The sequence below is a fragment of the Budorcas taxicolor genome, chromosome 15 (genome assembly GCF_023091745.1).
Source record: "Budorcas taxicolor isolate Tak-1 chromosome 15, Takin1.1, whole genome shotgun sequence".
Taxonomy (NCBI): Eukaryota; Metazoa; Chordata; class Mammalia; order Artiodactyla; family Bovidae; genus Budorcas; species Budorcas taxicolor.
This window is the reverse complement of record NC_068924.1, coordinates 49,126,051-49,145,958: the sequence shown is the minus strand read 5'-3', so window position 1 is coordinate 49,145,958 and position 19,908 is coordinate 49,126,051. Positions and strand designations below refer to the sequence as shown.

The 19,908-nt window shown below is 38.9% G+C and overlaps 1 pseudogene; it reads right to left on the bottom strand.

Moving 5' to 3' along the window:
• Nucleotides 1–16,841: 16,841 nt before the first annotated feature.
• LOC128060865 (olfactory receptor 52B4-like) lies at nt 16,842–17,785 on the bottom strand (annotated as a pseudogene).
• Between the last annotated feature and the right edge of the window lie 2,123 nt (nt 17,786–19,908).

The window sequence follows — 19,908 nt, the reverse complement described above, 5'->3', positions numbered from 1 at the left end:
ATGACAGTGGTTCAGCGGTGTGCTGGTAACCCAGCTCAAATGCACATATATATACCTAATATGTAGATAAATAAGTAAATAAATAAATAGCCCTGATTTGCAGTGCTTGCCAAATTCTGTGTATGCACTCCCCCAAGGTGTATTTCATGCTACAAGGTGATATCACGGAGTGTGGAGTTTGCATGGAATGGGCAAAGGGGCAGGTACAAGTGGATCTGGCACACAGCTGCTTTTGTCCCTCTGAATCTGTTTCCTTTACTCTACACAATGGTCCTAATATTTTCAACCACTTTCTTTAGGCTGCATAACGTCTCGTCTTGTAACGGTCTTCTTGCCTGAAATATCACTCCACAGCAATAGTAAATGTCCCCTGCTTCGGCGGAATTCATCCGGGTTAGAATGGGTTAAGTCACAATAGGGTTCTCAGAGTGAGATGGGTGCCAGGAACTGAGCTTTTATGCATTTGCCTGAAAGCCTCAGGGGCAGCTATCACCTTATATTTCAACAACATCTCCTTATCCATATATATGGATCATGTCTTTAGGCCTCTTTAAGCCTTCGTTTTCCACTATTTTTCTCTATACATCCCTTGATCTGATGCGCTCACATTCTTATTTCTAATAAATCAATTGTTAGTATTACTACTCCAAATATTCCTGTTTCTATTTTTATGGCAATTAATAAATATCAATCCTGTTTTCAATCAGAACAACTTAAAGATTTACATATTAATTATTTTTAAAACACATTCAGTTCAATTCAGTTCAGTTGCTCAGTCGTGTCCGACTCTTTGCGACCCCATGAATTGCAGCACGCCAGGCAGGCCTCCCTGTCCATCACCAACTCCCGGAGTTCACTCAAACTCACGTTCGTCGAGCCGATGATGCCATCCAGCCATCTCATCCTCTGTCGTCCCCTTCTCCTCCTACCTCCAATCACTCCCAGTATCAGAGTCTTTTCCAATGAGTCAGCTCTTCATGTGAGGTGGCCCAAGTATTGGAGTTTCAGCTTTAGCATCAGTCCTTCCAAAGAACACCCAGGGCTGATCTCCTTCAGAATGGACTGGTTGGATCTCCTTGCAGTCCAAGGGACTCTCAAGAGTCTTCTCCAACACCACAGTTCAAAAGCATCAATTCTTTGACGCTCAGCTTTCTTCACAGTCCAACTCTCACATCCATACATGACCACTGGAAAAACCATAGCCTTGACTAGACAGACCTTTGTTGGCAAAGTAATGTCCCTGCTTTTGAATATGCTATCTAAACACATTACACAAAAGCATTTCTTTGCATTTTAAACAGACTTGAATTAAATTTGTACTGTGTTTGGTGGCCATGATGATGGAATAGGAAGACCCTGAGCTCACCACCTCCTCCGTGACCACATCAAAATTACAACTATTTACTGAGAAAATATTGATGGGAAAGACCCGAAAACTAGTAGAAAAGATTTTTCCACAACTAATTGTAAAATGACCAAGAGGAGTGGCAGAAATGCATAGTCAAGGTCACAACACCAGGTAGGTGCCTTAAATTGAGAAGATAATAACAATTGCAGAAGTTCTCCCCAAGGAGAAAGTTGTTTGAATCCTGCATTGGGCTTCCTAACCTGGGGGTCCTGCATTGGGAAGATAAGTCCTTAGACTGTCTGCCCTGAAGGCCAGCAGGGCTCACACACAGGAAAGCCAGAGGGCTGTAAAAAACAGAAACTTTACTCTTAAAGCTTGTGTGTAAAATCTCAAGCACAGAGGCAGTAATGTGAAAGAAGCCTTGCTGCTGCTGCTGCTAAGTTGCTTCAGTGGTGTCCGACTCTGTGCGACCCCATAGACAGCAGCCCACGGGGCTCCCCCGTCCCTGGGATTCTCCAGGCAAGAATACTGGAGTGGGTTGCCATTTCCTTCTCCAATGCATGAAAGTGAAAAGTGAAAGAGAATCGCTCAGTCGTGTCTGACTCTTAGTGACCCCATGGACTGCAGCCCACCAGGCTCCTCCACCCGTAGGATTTTCCAGGCAAGAGTACTGGAGTGGGTTGCCATTGCCTTCTCCGGAAAGAAGTCTTAATCAGTCCCATTTGCTGATCTTGGAAAACCTCCTAGAGAAGCAGAAGGCACCTGAGAATTTCCCTGGAGACATAGATGCTGATGGCAGTCATTTTGGGGAGCTCATTCTACCATGAGGACACTGCTTCTGGAAAATATCATTTTAGAGTCCTCACTCTAGTCTATTATCATCGAGGGCATACCTGCCCACCAGTATCTGGCACAAGGTTTGGGCCTCCCTGGTCCCCATACCAGCAATCCTGGGACCCAGCCCCATGCACCAGCAGGATGGCACCCCTTTCAACTCCCCACAGCCAGCCCATACAGCCAACAGCCATGAAATATGACCTTGCCCACCAGTGAGCCAGCTCCAACCCCAGGACCCCTCAGGCCCCGCAGCCAGCAGCAACAGAACTTTGTTCCACATTCCAATGGACTGCCAGCCATCACATGAGGCAGGGCCTAGAAGCCAATCATGCTGGGGGCCAGACCTGCCTATGAACACACCCACAATATTTAACCCTGCCACAATCAAAGGGCCCAAGCCGTTCACATGCGGGACACCCACAGAACACATAGTAATAGCTCTGGTAACTGGAGGATGGTGTGCTGCTAGGTCCATTAGGAACATCTTCATAATGCTACTTCTCCAATATCAGGAAACACAGCTGACCTACCTACTATATAGAAATAAACAAAACGAATTAGGCAAAAGAAGAAGAGAGAAGAATGTTACTGACAAAGGAACAAGAAAAGCTCTGGAAGAAGAATAAGCCAAGTGGAGATAAGACATTTACAGAATCAAGAGTTCAAAGTAATGATCTAAAGATGTTCAAAGGAAGAATGGATGAACACAGTGAGAAGTTTAACAAAGAGAACATATAAAGAAGAAGCAAAGAGAGCTGAAGAATATAATAACTGAAATTAAAAATTTACTAGAAGACTAAACAGTAAATTAGATGATGCATAGAAAGTAATCAGTGAACGGAAGACAGTAGTGGACAGCACTTCAGATGAAGAAAAGAATGCATCAAATAAAATGAAAAAGTTTTAAATGACTTGTAGGACAATCTCAAGTACACTAACATTTGCACTATAGGAGTCTCAGGAGCAGAAGAGGGATAATGAGGGGAAAGAACTTATCTGAAGATATAATAGCTGAAAACTTTCCTAACCTGGGGAAGGAAACAAACATCCAGGTCCCTGAAGCACAGAGTCCCAAACAAGATGTACCCAAAGACATCCACATCCAGGCACATTTCAATTAAAATGGAAAAAATTAAAGAGAGAGAGTCTTAAAAGCAGCAAGATAAAGGCAACTATTCATAACTACATACAAAGGAACTCCCATGAAACCATCAGGTGACTCTTCAGCAGAACCTTTGCAAGTTAGAAGAGAGTGTGGCATGAGAATATTCAAAATAATGAATGGAAAAAACTAAAATACTCTACCTGGCAAGGCTACTTTCAGATTTGAAGATGAAATAAAGCGTTTTACCAACAAGCAAAAACTAAAGGAGTTCAGCACCACGAAACCAGCTTTATAATAAAAATTAAAAGGAATTCTTTAAGTAGAAAAGAAAATATTGCAATTAGAAATGTGAAAATTACAAAGGAAAATCTCAACGGTACCTCAAACACAGAGGTAAGGTAATTTATCAGCAATTTATAAAGCTAACAGGAAGGTTAAAAAGAGAAAAGGAGAGACTTGCCTGGTGGTCCAGCGGTTGTGAATCCGCCCACCAAGCAGGGACACAGAGTGGATCTCTGGTCTGGGAAGATACCACACATCGCAGGGCAACTAAGCCTGTGAGCCACTACTGAAGCCCCCATGCCCTACAGTGCATGCTCTACAAGAGAAGCCGTGGCAACCTGAAGCCCTAATACTAACATGAAGAGTAGCCCCTGCTCTCCACAATTAGGGAAAGTCCATGAGCAGCAACAAAGACCCAGTGCAACCAAAGGTGGGGTGGGGGGAGGCAAAAGGAGTAAAATTATGTGTATCCAAATAAGTTGTTAGGGAATAAATAAAACAAAAGATGCAAAATATGATGTCAAATAATATGAATGTGTGTGTGTGGGAGAGGGGGATGCAGAGTTATTAAAATGGACTTGAATTTAAGATTGTTGTTGATGTTCAGTGACTAAGTCATGTCCAACTCTTTGTGGCCTCATGGACTGCACCATTACAGGCTTCCCTATCCTTCACTGTTTCCCGGAGTTTGCTCAAACTCGTGTCCCTTGTGTCGGTGAAGCCATTTAACGATCTCATCCTCTGTCGCCCCTTTCTCCTCCTGCCCTCAATCTTTCCCAGCATCAGAATCCTTTCCAATGAGTCAACTCTTCGCATGAGGTGGCCAAAGTACTGGAGTTTCAGCTTTAGCATCAGTCCTTCCAAAGAACACCCAGGACTGATCTCCTTCAGAATGCACTAGTTGGATATCCTTGCAGTCCAAGGGACTCTTTTCAAGAGTCTTCTCCAACACCACAGTTCAAAAGCATCAATTCTTCTGTGCTCAACCTTCTTCACAGTCCAACTCTCACATCTATACATGACCACTGGAAAAGCCATAGCCTTGACTAGACAGACCTTTGTTGGCAAAGTAACGTCTCTGCTTTTCAATATGCTATCTAGGTTGGTCATAACTTTCCTTCCAAGGAGTAAGCATCTTTTAATTTCATGGCTCCAAACACCATCTACAGTGATTTTGGTGCCCCCCAAAATAAAGTCTGACACTGTTTCCCCATCTATTTCCCATGAAGTGATGGGACCGGATGCTATGATCTTCGTTTTCTGAATGTTGAGCTTTAAGCCAGCTTTTTCACTCTCCACTTTCACTTTCATCAAGAAGCTTTTGAGTTCCTCTTCACTTTCTGCCATAAGGGTGATGTCATCTGCATTTCTGAAGTTATTGATATTTCTCCCAGCAATCTTGATTCCAGCTTGTGCTTCTTCCAGCCCAGTGTTTCTCATGATGTACTCTGCATATAAGTTAAATAAGCAGGGTGACCATATACAGCCTTGACGTACTCCTTTTCCTATTTGGAACCAGTCTGTTGTTCCATGTCCAGTTCTAACTGTCGCTCCCTGACCTGAATATAGGTTTCTCAAGAGGCAGGTCAGATGGTCTGGTATTCCCATCTCTTTTGGAATTTTCCACAGTTGATTGTGATCCACACAGTCAAAGGCTTTGGCATAGTCAATAAAGCAGAAATGGATGTTTTTCTGGAACTCTCTTGCTTTTTCCATGATCCAGCAGATGCTGGCAATTTGATCTCTGGTGCCTCTGCCTTTTCTAAAACCAGCTTGAACATCTGGAAGTTCATGGTTCACATATTGCTGAAGCCTGGCTTGGAGAATTTTGAGCATTACTTTACTAGCATGTGAGATGAATGCAATCATGCGGTAGTTTGAGCATTGTTTGGCATTGCCTTTCTTTGGGATTGGAATGAAAACTGACCTTTTCCCGTCCTGTGGCCACTGCTGAGTTTTCCAAATTTGCTGGCATATTGAGTGCAGCACTTTCACAGCATCATCTTTCAGGATTTGAAACAGCTCAACTGAAATTCCATCACATCCACTAGCTCTGTTCGTAGTGATGCTTCCTAAGGCCCACTTGACTTCACATTTCAGGAAGTCTGGCTCTAGGTGAGTGATCACACCATCGTGATTATCTTGGTCGTGAAGATCTTTTTTGTTCAGTCCTTCTGTGTATTCTTGCCACCTCTTCTTAATATCTTCTGCTTCTGATAGGTCCATACCATTTCTGTCCTTTGTCGAGCCCATCTTTGCATGAAGTGTTCCCTTGGTATCTCTAATTTTCTTGAAGAGATCTCTAGTCTTTCCCATTCTGTTCTTTTCCTCTATTTCTTTGCATTGATCACTGAGGAAGGCTTTCTTATCTCTCCTTGCTATTCTTTGGAATTCTGCATTCAGATGCTTATATCTTTCCTTTTCTCCTTTGCTTTTCTCCTCTCTTCTTTTCACAGCTATTTGTAAGGCCTCCCCAGACAGCCGTTTTGCTTTTTCGCATTTCTTGTCCATGGCGATGGTCTTGATCCCTGTCTCCTGTACAATGTCACAAACCTCCGTCCATAGTTCATCAGGCACTCTATCTACAGATCTAGTCCCTGAAATCTATTTCTCACTTCCACTGTATAATCATAAGGGGTTTGATTTAGGTCATACCTGAATGGTCTAGTGGTTTTCCCTACTTTCTTCAATTTAACTCTGAATTTAGCAAGAAGGAGTTCATGATCTGAGCCACAGTCAGCTCCTGGTCTTATTTTTACTGACTGTGTAGAGCTTCTCCATCTCTGGCTGCAAAGAATATATTCCTATATTTTAATTATTTTTTAAATAGGTAAATTAAGATTTTAGTTGGAGTTTCAATATCAAACTCTCAAAAAAAAAAATTAGTAGAATGAATATACAGAGAAGGAAAAGGATATAGTAGACCTGAAAGGCACTGTGAACCAATTTAACATAGTTGAAATTTATACAATTTTCACCCACAGTTTTCACAGTAGCATACAAATTCTATTCAAGTCCCTATAGACTGTAAACTAGGAGACCCTGGAATATTTCTAGGGACATAAAGCAAGGCGAAAATTTTCATGGTCTAAAGGTATTGAAATCATACAGAGTCTGTTCTCTTATCACTGGGAAATTATGTTAGAAATCAATATTAAAAGATATTTGAAAATAACCCACATATTTTCAGGTACAATGTGACATTTACCAGGAGAGATATTCTACTTAGCCATCGAAAGCCTCAATAAGTTAGACTGAAAAAAGCACCCAGGGTGATTGCAATGAAGAAAGCATTTAAATGAGATATTATAATCCAAATGAGAAATTAATGTAAAGATACTTTAAATAAAATCCCTTGTATTTAGAAATTAAATGTCTGCTCTTAAATGACAGGTGTATCTAGGAGGCCATAACAAGGAAAATTAAAAATTATTTGTAAAAGAATAGAAGTGAAAATGGAATTTGACAGAATTTGTTTCATAAGGCTGAAGCTGCTCAGTGCAATTCAATACAATATGGGGTCTTGAATAAGGTATGAAAAGAAATAATGGACAGTATCATAAAATTTTGTGAAATTTGAACAAAATCTCTACTTCAGTTAATAATACTGTATCTTTTGTTTATTTCCCATTTTTTTAAACAGCAAAGTATTTCTTTATATTCTCAAAATTAGAATTTTCAAGCCTCATTTAAGTTTTTTTTAATCACTAAGATAATAAATTTTCCAGAATGTTGACAGTAATGACAGATGTTAAAATACATGGAACTATAAATCTTTGAAAGAATATAAATTAGAAATCTAACATTCTATACATACTAAGTCAAATAAGTGGAATCAAAATGTCATAAATTTTTTTAGCTAGGCAAAATTAATAAATTTTCCAAAATATATATATTATACATGCTATATATATGGATATATGCATGTAAATAAAAGCTTTCCTACTACACTTGATAAAGCCTTGAGAAAGAACAACAACATCAAAAACAGACAGAGAAATTGGAAAAAAACCTAAATGAAATGGGAGCACTGAATATGAAATAGAAATAGTGAAACAAACTAGATAAAAGCATAAGATCATCATACAGTCCACTTGTTTTTAAACATGCTTGCTTATGGGAAACACATCTGGTGTTTTGTAGAAGAGTAGCAGTGCCTGGACATTTGTAGTTTTCAAAATATTTTAAGGTAATCCTGATATGCATCTAGTCTTCAAAAAGTGATTACAAGTTTTTCTATTAAATGGTTGTTTTAGTGAAATAGAATTGCATTATTTTCTGTTGACCAATCATGATACGATGATATTAAGTGAATAATAGTTGCCTAATCACAATAGTAAAGATTTTAATCAGTTTTCACAATCAATAGCCAGACCAAAACAAAAAAATAGAAGATAATTACAATTGCAAGGCATAATGGAAACATGATTAATCTAACAATATAAAATAATTACATACAGTTTAGGGAGTGAAATAGAGTGATGTAGTATGTGGAAGTGCATACATGCACATGTTTTCATCTGCCCAGCCAATCTGTCTTTTAGTTGGTACATTTAATCCATTTACAATTAAGGTGATTATCAATATGTATAATCCCACTACCATCTTCTTAATTGCTTTGGATTTATTTTGTGTAGGTCTTTTCCTTCTCTTGTGTTTCATGGCTAGAGAAGTTCCTTTAGTACTTGTTGTAAAGCTGGTTGGGTGGTGCTGAATTCTCTTAAGTTTTGCTTGTCTGGAAAGATTTTAATTTCTCCACCAAACCTGAACACGAGTCTTGCCGGGTAGAGTATTCTTGGTTGTAGTTCTTCCCTTTCTTCATTTTAAATATATCGTGCCATTTTCTTCTGGCTTGTAGAGTTTCTGTTGGAAATCATATTTACTTTTCATGCTATATAAAATGAAATTGTTTATAATTTTGCTTTAAACTATTTGCTACTAGTATTTAAAAATATAGTTTGTTTTTTAAACTTTTATCCTAAAACTTTGCTAAATCTGTTTCAGTGTTGTATGGATTGTTAGCATTTTCTATATACTCAATCATTTCATCTGTTAATAATCTATTAATAAATAGTGGCTTATTAATAGTGAGCACCAAAGAAATGATGCTTTTGAACTGTGGTGTTGGAAAAGACTCTTGAGAGTCCCTTGGACTGCAAGGACATCCAACCAGTCCATCCTAAAAGAAGTCAATCCTGAATATTCATTGGAAAGACTGATGCTGAAGCTGAAACTCCAATACTTTGGCCACCTGACACGAAGAACTGACTCATTGGAAAAGACCCTGATGATGGGAAAGACTGAAGGCAGGAGGAGAAGGGGACGATAGAGGATGAGATGGTTGAATGGCATCACTGACTCAATGGACATGAGTTTGAGTAAACTCTGGGAGTTGGTGATGGACAGGGAGGCCTGGCGTGCTGCAGTCATTGGGGTCGCAAAGAGTCGGACATGACTGAGCGACTGAACTGAAATAGTGGTTTAATTGTCCCTTGCCAACCCAAATATCTTTTGTTTATTTCATTTTTAATAGTGCATTTTCCATTCACTCAGTGAACGACACCTTGATTGCTTCAAAGTTTTGGCAGTTATAACTAAAGCTGCTTTAAATGACCATGCACCAGTTTTTTGTGGATATACATTTTTAGTTCATGTGGGTAAACACCTGTATGGTAAGAGTATGCTTAGTTTTGTAAGAAGCTGCTTGTCTTCCTAAGTGGCTGTACCATTTTGAATTCCCATCAGCAATGAATGAGAATTCTTGTTACTATACATCCATGCCAACATTTGCTGCGGTCAACGTTTTGGGTTTTCTCCATCTCATTAGGTGTGCAATGACATCTCATTGTTGTTTTAATTTTCAGTTCTGCAGTGACTATGATATTATTTTATCCCCAAAGAAAGCGGAAGTGAAGTCGTTCAGTCATGTCCAACTCTTTGTGACCCCATGGACTGTAGCCTACAATGCTCCTTCATCCATGGGATTTTTCCAGGCAAGAGTACTGTTGTGGGTTGCCATTTCCTTCTCCAGAGGATCTTCCCAACCCAGGGATCAAACCTGGGTCTCCCGCGTTTTAGGCAGATGCTTTACCATCTGAGCCACCCAAATCCAACGCCATCTGGATTTTCTCTTCTGTTGGCCTTTAGGAGTTTTAGAAGTTTGCATTTTCTATGTAGTTTTTATATAGAAAATCCTAAAGGCTCCACTAAAAAACTATTAGAACTGATCAATGAATTTAGTAAAGTTGCAGGATACAAAGTCAACTTATAAAAGACAGTTTCATTTTTATACACTAACAATGAACTATTTGAAAAAGAAATAAAACAATTATGCTTGCAATAGAAAAACAGTAAAATAATTAGGAATAGATCTCTCCAAGGATGTGAATATTTCTACACTGAAAACTCCAAAACTGTGGCAAAATTAATTGAAGGAGACAAACAAATGGAAAGCTATCCTTGTTCATGGACCAGAAGAACTGATATAGTTAAAATGTCCATACTACATAATGCCATCCACAGTTTCTTTTTATGTATTGAAATATTCCAGTCACAGTTTCCATGGAAACAGAAAAAAGCCCTCGAATTTGTATCAAACAAGTAAACAACAAAAGACACAACTTTGTGAAACAGTTATTAACCAATTTAAAAAATAAGTTTAGAGAAAGATAATATCAGGAAAAAAAGGATGCTGACTACCCATAGCACTCCTGAGGGGGAAAAAAAGACAAATAATTGTGGCAAGTCAATTCAATGGAGTTAACAATAGCCCCTTTTCAGAACCGTGCTGGGAAAACTAGATAGCCACAGACAAAAGAAGAGAAACCCCTGCTTTTCGCTGTATATAAAAGTTTGGTCACAATGGATCAAAAATATAAATGTAAGAGTTAAACCGATAAAAATCTTACAAGAAAGCAGTTATAAATCTGTTATCGAGTCCTAGCTCACTCTGCTTGCTGCACAACAAGCCAATAATCAAAGAAATTTGTTGAGGCGAGGAATAACAACTTTATTCAAAAAGCCAGAAGACTGAGAAGATGGCAGACTAATATCTCAAAATAATCATTTTATTTGGGGTCTGGATGCCAGGTTCTTTTATAAAACGGGAGGAGCTGTGGAAGTAAAGAAAAAAGGCCATTTTCCTTGCAACTGTCTCCTGGAATGATCAGCCTCCAGGAAGGGATGGTGTTCAGGCAGAGGGGAAGGGTTCCTTGAGGCAGGCCATTATGTGTAGACAGTATCCTTTTAGTAAACAAAAGCAATGGGAAGCAAAGTAAAAAAATTACGTATGATACCAAAGCACAAACAACACAACATAAAATTAGATAAATTCAACTTTATTAAAAGTGAAAACTTCTCTACTTAAAAGCACATTATCAAGAAAGTGAAGAGACAGTCCCTTGAATAGGAGAAAATATTTCCAAATTACCTATCTGCTAAAGGTCTAGTATCTAGAATATATTAATAACCATTATGATTCAACAACTAAAACAAATAGCTCAGTTAAAAACTATATGATTCCATTTGTGGGGCATTTTGGAAAAGGCAAAATGTAAGCACAGAAAACACACAAAAGGCTCCCAGGGTTAGTGGGAATAGTTGATTAGGAAGGGGAACCTGGGTGTGTTTTGGTAGGATGATGGAACTGAATATCTTAACTGCTAAGTCACTTCAGTTGTGTGTGACTCTGTGATCCTATGGGCCATAGCCCACCAGGCTCCTCTGTCCATGGGGTTCTCCAGGCAAGAATACTGTAGTAGGCTGCTGTGCCATCCTCCGGGAGATCCTCCCGACCCAGGAATCAAACCTGGTCTCTTACATCTCCTGCATTGGCAGGCAGGTTCTTGACCACTAGCGCCACCTGGGAAGCCCCTCACACAGCTGAGGTGCATATCAAAGGAATGATTTCAGTGAGCCCAGACTTTTGCATCTTCCCTTACATAGAAAAGAACTAAATTCCTTGCCTCAATGTACCTGTTTTGTTTTGTTTTTTAATCAACAGTTATCTATGAGGTTCCTGACTACCTACCCTTAGTTGCAAAACTTCTATATACCCTGGCTCCTCCACTGGCTTCCTTGGAGGAGTGTCTCAGAACTATCTGGAAACCTGCCTCCTGGGTTGCAGTCCTCATTTTGTCTCAAATAAAGCTTAACTTCAAATGTCATACAAATAGTTTTCAACATTTAAAGCCAATAAAAATATAATTTAATTGAAAATGGTATCTTACCTTTGCATATTGCTATTGTATTTTATTCAATTTTTGGAAATGATGGATTATCTTAAAATTTATAACATATATTTAAAAATTTTTGTGCATTAAAACGTATTCAACCTGACTGCGATCCAGTTGCTCATATATGCAGTAAAAAAATTTCAGAATCTGTTTTTACAGTGTACATTAAGGACACAAAATATAGCAGATGTTTATTAATGCTTAATTTCATAACAATTTTATTTATACTGTCAGTTACACAGCTGTAAATATTCAAAAAGAATCCACTAGTTTACTAGAACACAGTATGCCATGTAGCAGTATATTATACAAAGATTCATATAAACCTTAACATTCAACATTCAAAACATTCAAAAATTTTTTGGGCTCCAAAATCACTGCAGATGGTGACTGCAGTCATGAAATTAAAAGATGCTTGCTCTTTGGAAGAACTAACATTTATATAATGTCCTTGATGTCAAAGAAACACACTTGTTATATAACATTGAATAAAAAAGTAAGGCATAGGGTATTCACAAAAATCATATGTGAAAATATGCTTAAATGACAAAATATTCTGTAGTTATTAACTATGTTGTTTAGTGGGTATAATTAGTGATCACAGACAGGGAGCCTGATGAACTATGGATGGAGGTTCATGACATTGTACAGGAGACAGGTATCAAGACCATCTCCAAGAAAAAGAAATGCAAACAAGCAAAATGGCTGTCTGAGGAGGCCTTACAAGTAGCTGTGAAAAGAAGGGAATTGAAAAGCAAAGGAAAAAAGGAAAGATATACCCATTTAAATGCAGAGTTTCAAAGAGGAGCAAGGAGAGATAAGAAAGCCTTCCTCAGTGATCAATGCAAAGAAATAGAGGGGAAAAATAGAATGGGAAAGACTAGAGATCTCTTCAAGAAAATTATAGATACAACGGGAACATTTCATGTAAAGATGGGCTCAATAAAGGACAGAAATGGTAGGGACCTAACAGAAGCAGAAGACATTAAGAAGAGATAGCAAGAATACACAGAAGAACTATACAAAAAAGATCTTCACACCAAGATAATCACGATGCTGTGATCACTCACCTAGAGCCAGACATCCTGAAATGTGAAGTCAAGTGGGCCTTAGGAAGTCAGTACGAACAGAGCTTGTGGAGGTGATGGAATTCCAGTTGAGCTGTTTCAAATCCTGAAAGATGATGCTGAGAAAGTGCTGCACTCAATATGCCAGCAAATTTGGAAAACTCAGCAGTGGCCACAGGACTGGAAAAGGTCGGTTTTCATTCCAGTCCGAAAGAAAGGCAATGCCAAAGAATTCTCAAACTACCACACAATTGCACTCATCTCACATGCTAGTAAAGTAATGCTCAAAATTCTCCAAGCCAGGCTTCAGCAATATGTGAACCACGAACTTTCAGATGTTCCCGCTCGTTTTAGAAAAGGCAGAGGAACCAGAGATCAAATTGCCAACATCCGCTGGATTTCTGCTTTATTAACTATGCCAAAGCCTTTGACTGTGTGGATCACAATAAACTGTGGAAAATTCTGAAAGAGATGGGAATACCAGACCACCTGACCTGCCTCTTGAGAAACCTATATGCAGGTCAGGGAGCAACCGTTAAAACTGGGCATGGAACAACAGACTGGTTCCAAATAAGAAAAGGAGTACGTCTAGGCTGTATATTGTCACCCTGTTTATTTAACCTATATGCAGAGTATATCATGAGAAACACTGCGCTGGAAGAAGCACAAGCTGGAATCAAGATTGCTGGGAGAAATATCATAACCTCAGATACTTTGATGACACCGCTCTTAGGCAGAAAGTGAAGAAGAACTCAAAAGCCTCTTGATGAAAGTGAAAAAGAAGAGTGAAAAAGTTGACTTAAAGCACAACATTCAGAAAACGAAGATCATGGCATCTGGTCCCATCACTTCATGGGAAATAGATGGGGAAACAGTGGAAACAGTGTCTGACTTTATTTTTCTGGTCTCTAAAATCACTGCAGATGGTGATTGCAGCTATGAAATTAAAAGATGCTTACTCCTTGGAAGGAAAGTTATGACCAAACTAGACAGCATATTAAAAAGCAGAGACATTACTTTGTCAACAAAGGTCCGTCCAGTCGAGACTATGGTTTTTCCAGTAGTCATGTATGGATGTGAGAGTTGGACTATAAAGAAAGGTGATCGCCTAAGAATTGATGCTTTCAAACTGTGGTGTTGGAGAAGACTGTTGAGAGTCCCTTGGACTGCAAGAAGATCCAACCAGTCCATCCTAAAGATCAGTCCTGGGTGTTCATTGGAAGGACTGATGTTGAAGCTGAAACTCCAATACTTTGGCCACCTGATGCAAAGAGCTGACTCATCTGAAAAGACCCTAATGCTGGGAAAGATTGAGGCCAGGAGGAGAAGGGGACGACAGAGGATGAGATGGTTGGATGGCATCTCAATGGACATGGGTTTGAATGGACTCCAGGAGTTGGTGATGGAGAGGGAGGCCTAGCGTTCTGCGGTTCATGGGGTCACAAAGGGTCAGACATGACTGAGCAACTGAACTGAACTGAACTGAAAGTGGTTCTTTGTTATTTTGTCTTTTAAGATCAGCAGACATTTTAAAAACACTGACCGTAATTATTCAAATGCTAAATTAAGTAGAAACCAAACATTAAAATATGTTAGTTTTGTTTGATTTTTAAACACTTCTGAGGCACACTAGGAAAACAGCGGGATAAGAAAAATCAAAGGAAAAGAGTCATATTTCAACCAGTTAAGGAAGCATGTGTAAACTAAAAATAATGGATAGGAAAAATGAGGAAAAGTTGTTAATAACCATTACTTTCTCAGATAACTGAAAAATTTGAAATATACTTCATGTTAATAATAGTTAAATTGCTAGGTGAATTATGGTTCTTCCATGAACTCGTTTATTTTATAGCCAGCTAAAATTATGTTAAAACACTATTATAAATAATTATAAATATATGTATGTAAAATGTATGTAAAATATAAATAGATTTCACATAGATTATGTTTGTAGTCTGTATGAAATATAGTTTCAGATATGTAAGTTCAGTTCAGTCATTCAGTCGTGTCTGATTCTTTGTGATCCCATGGACTACAGCACACCAGGCTTCCCTGTCCATCATATCTTTTTGCTTTTTCATGCTGTTCCTGGGGTTCTCAAGGCAATAATACTGAAGTTGTTTGCCATTCCCTTCTCCAGTATTTCATCACAACTCTCCACCATGACCTGTCCAGCTTGGGTGGCCATACACGGCATGGCTCTTAGTTTCATTGAGTTAGATGTGTAAAAATACATGTAAAAATCAAAGACAAAAAGGTGAACCACAGTGGCAAATGCAACATGTGTAACTTTATGCATTTCATTATCTATGACCATTTATCTATCGCAGACGATATAATGGACACTTAGGAAGTAATATTTAGAGAATGCTGAGCCTGCTCTTAATTGGGAAATGAACAGTGAATAAAAAAATTACATATGAGAAATGCTTTTTGAAAAGAGTATGGCTTTTTAAAATGCTTTTTGACAAGACTACTGGCTAAATTATAGTACATCTTTGTATAAAAACAATGGAAAGATGATAAAAATGCCTGCAGAAGTGTACAGTTGGTTTTTTTTTATAGTTGGTTTTTAAAGAATTTTCTTGAGAGTCATATTTATTTGGCAGGAATTTTTAGGACTTCAAGCCTGAGGAGGGAGTGTCTCAAATAACCCTGAGAGAACTGCTCTGAGGAGGCAAGGTAGGAGGAAGCCAGGTTATATAGAAGTTTTGCAACAAGGGCAGGTGGTCTGAATGACAAAAGATTATTGTTAATTAGAAAAAACCCATATATACCAAGTTAAGGAATTCAGTGCTTGTCTATGTATGGGAAGATGCAAGAGTCTGGGCTCACTGAAATCATTCCTTTGATATGCAGCTCTGATATCTGCAGCCACTATCCTGTGTTTTCATATCCTGAGTTTTCTCAGGGCTCATCAGCTCACCATCCTTGGTGGCTGCAATTGCTAATGACTAGAGGTGTACAATTTTAGCACGGGCATATGTCTACATTTCTTTGCTAAGTGAGAAAGGTACTTTCTGGGATAGTAGATGGAATATAGTCCAAATTAAAAAAAAATTATTTACCTGCACACAAATACACCATAGAAAACATATAGCAATTTATTGTAAGATATTAGCAGTTAATATCTCCATTTTATAAGAAATAAGTAATTTTATACAGCATTTGTTTCTAATATATTGTCTGATGTCAGATGAGGGAGAATTTTCAAGAACGAGAGCTGTTTGGCTGTGTGAAATATTTCTCATGTGTCATGTAGAATGAATATTGACCATTGAATTCGGCAGGGTAGAGGTCACTGTAACATGCGTGCAACATGAAGGGAAAATGATTGGTATGAGATTAAAAAAATACAAAAGTATCGAAAGCTGAATATATAGAGAGCTCTTTCAGGTGTTTTTCTGTGATGGAAACGGAGAAAGAAGAAGGAGAAGGAACAGACGAGGAGGAAAAGGAGACAAGAAAGAGGAGGGGGTGCAAGAGGAGGAAAAGAAGGGATACAAAGGAGGAGCAGTGGGGAAATATACGGATGCCAGAGGCTTTTGCGTGCTTGTTTCCCTCCCTGCCTCCCTCTGAAACTTTCCTTTCCTTCCTCTCTTCCTTCTCTGTCCTTTCTCCCTCCCTTCTCTGAACCTCGCTTCCTCCCTCCCTTCCTTCTGATAGAACAAGTAACAGAATGACTGTGGGTAGAGGTGAGCCTGTGAAAATTAAAACTTTGTGATAGAGCGGACAAAGGGAAGAATATACACAGCCATGCCCCAAAGTAGATAAGAGGAATAAGAACTGCATCATTATGTCAAGGCGTGCAACAAACCAGGAAAGTGTAATCTAGCGATTATCCATAATTTGTCTTTTTCCAAATACCTGTCTAGAGTAAGAATGAATTAAGAAGGTGAGCTGGTTTATTTTTCAGACTGTGAGTGAGAAATGTTGAGAAAACAGCAGTTTTGCTTCCATTTCCAAAGTCATATCTTTTTTTGACACAAAACCTGAGATACCTGGTCCCGGATCTGTTTAGTTTTGATACCATAGATGATGGGATTCAGCATAGTAGGAGCCAGAATGCAAACACTGGCCAGTAAAATATGGACATGGGGTAAGATATGATGTGCAAAGCAAGGAGTGAAAGCTGAGAAGATCCCAGGTCCGTAAAAGAGTATGATGACACAGACATGAGAGCCACATGTATTGAGAGTCTTGTGGCGAGCATCTCGAGAAGGGATGCGGAAGACAGCACGGAGAATAAGCATATATGACACAAATATTCACAACATCTAAGGTCACTGTTGACAATAGGACAAAAAATCCATACCAGAAGTTTACTCGTATGTCATCACAGGAAAATTTGGCCACGGCGATGTGCTCACAAACAGTGGTCGGAAAAATGTTACTTTTACAAAAAGTTAGCCTTTTCAGAAGAAATATTATTGGGAAAATTGTACCATAACTTCTCAAAAAGATAGTCACACCGATTTTCCCTATCAGTGTATGTGTAAGAATAGTGGTGTATCTCAGTGGGTAGCATATGGCGTATGTAGCGGTCAAATGCCATCACCAGCAAGACCCCTGACTCAGAGATGAAGGTGGAATGGATGAAGAAGAGTTGAGTGATGCAGCGATCCAGGGAGATCTCCCTTGCATTGAACCAGAAGATGGCCAAAGCCTGAGGGACTGCGCACGTGGAGAGGACAAGGTCTGCTCCGGACAGCATGCAGAGGAAGAGGTACATGGGTTCATGGAGGCTGCGCTTGGTGAGGATAATGAAGATGAGCAGGCTGTTCCCAAGCAGGGCGATGACGTAGGAAATGAAGAAGGGGATGGAGATCCACACATGCTGGTCCTCAAGGCCAGGGATGCCCACAAGGTAGAAGACTGTGTGGCTAACACTGCTGTGGTTAGAAGCAGTCATATCTGGAGCAGATGACTGGGACCTCACCCCCAGTTAACAGACACAATCAAAATTTCAGACTGTACTCAGAGTTCACGGCATCTGTCTGATTCTTTTCCACAGTGAGTGAGCCAGGAACAATATAGGATGGGAAGATGAACAAGATATTATCTGTAAAAGGAGGTAATAACCTCACAGAGAAAATGAATGTTTATATAGTTAAAGAAAATTATATGGTAAAGAAATCCAGAGAGATGATATGGGGTGGGAGGTGGGAGGGGGGTTCAGGCTTGGGAACTCCTGTACACCTGTGGCTGATTCATGTCAATGTATGGCAAAACCAATACAGTATTGTAAAGCAAAATAAAGTAAAAATAAAAATTAAAAAAAATTCAAAAAAAAGAAAGATAATAGTAGTGTCAAGAAAAAAATACTATGGGAACCAGATGGAATGAATAATTCAGTCTATTTGGCTATGGGATGTCATTGGATGCAGGTCAATTAGGTGGGGAATGACATGAAGTCTCTTGGGAGTTTAAGGATAAGCTTCTGTCATAGAAATATTTAATGCATTTAAACATTTTTTAAAGCATTAAATATTTTAAACAGTTTGCCACCCTTTATGATTGTGTGATCACATCTATATGCAATGGTAAAAAGATAGAAGCAAAAGTATTTTGGCTGTGATTACAAGTTAAGGTTCTTGGATGCTATCCTGGGAGGAGTTAATTATTATGAGTTTTTAAATTGGAGAACATTAGATATCATTCTGCTTACTTAACACCAGACAAAAGTCTTAATATTTTCAAATGTCTGCTTTGGTTCCCCTAAACAGTTTAGTCTTGATGCTGTAATTTTCTTCCCTTCCCCAAGGTTTATACCGTATCAGTAAATAACTTACTTATGTGCTTCAAATGCAGTCTTCATAGAATACAATGTGATGAATCAAGGAGGACTCTGAGAGTTGGGCATCAGGGAGCAGAGATTTTTATGCATTTGCCTGTAGACTCCGGGGAAGGCTGTTGCCCCAAGGAACCCAGATTTAGAGCTGTATTTCTAACAACACCCTTTCCATTGTTTCCACATGAGTAAAGTTATTATGGTTCTCCGTATCTGTCAAAACCATCCCCTTCTCCACAACTTTTCACCATTGAATTGGGTGTGTACATACATTATTTTCAGTAAGTGAGATATTTATGTCATTATGAAATAGAGCAGGATCATATGGTCCTTGCCGCCTCCCATGTCCTCTGCCTGCCTTTTGCCTGAGGGAAACCTTGATCAAAGAATAAATTTAATCAGAGAAATGCTAAAGCAAAGGAAAACTGTCTAAGGAGACTAAGAATAATGTAGTCATCAAGCATAGTCAAGGACCTTCAGTTCTTTCTCAAGGGCTGTAGATAATCTGAGCCATATCCTGTGAGCTGTCTTATAGATACTAAAACCCGAGGTGGAGAAATTACACATAAATGAGCAGACTGTACCCAGGACATGAGCTTCCACAATTCTGAGAATCGACCACAAAGAAATTGGAACAAATGGACCCTGGAACTGAAGATTAACTGTACCTAAAACATTCAAGATGATGCTGGTCAGACCACTGTGACTATGTTGTTTTTGCATGTAGCACCACACCCCCACACCCCCATCCCCTGCACCTGCCTGTCTATAAATTCTCTCACCCCTTGCTTGTCAGTGGGGGGAGTTGGCCTTTGGACAGATATCTGCCACCCCTCTCCCCCAGTTGCAGGCATCTGAAATAAAGCAACTTTCCTTTCCATCAACCTGGCCTGTTTACTGGCTTTTGACCAGTGAGCAGCCAGACTCCACACACCATACACTCCTTTTGGTAACAATTAACTTTAACTATTCCTGTTTTTTAATGAGAATTAGTAAATATTAATCCTATCTTAATCATCACAAAAAGACTATCAAATATTCAGATTACCTTAAGATCATTTATTCCTAAGAGTTTTTCTTTGTAATTTTGACAAAATTAATATGAAACATGTACCTTACTTTCATATTATCTACTATTCTAGAAACTGAAATAATGAATTTTAATTGTTAATGTGAGATAATTTAGTGGCCTTATTAAAATTTTCATGTCTTTTATGTACTTAGTGTGTGAGTAAGTGAAGTTG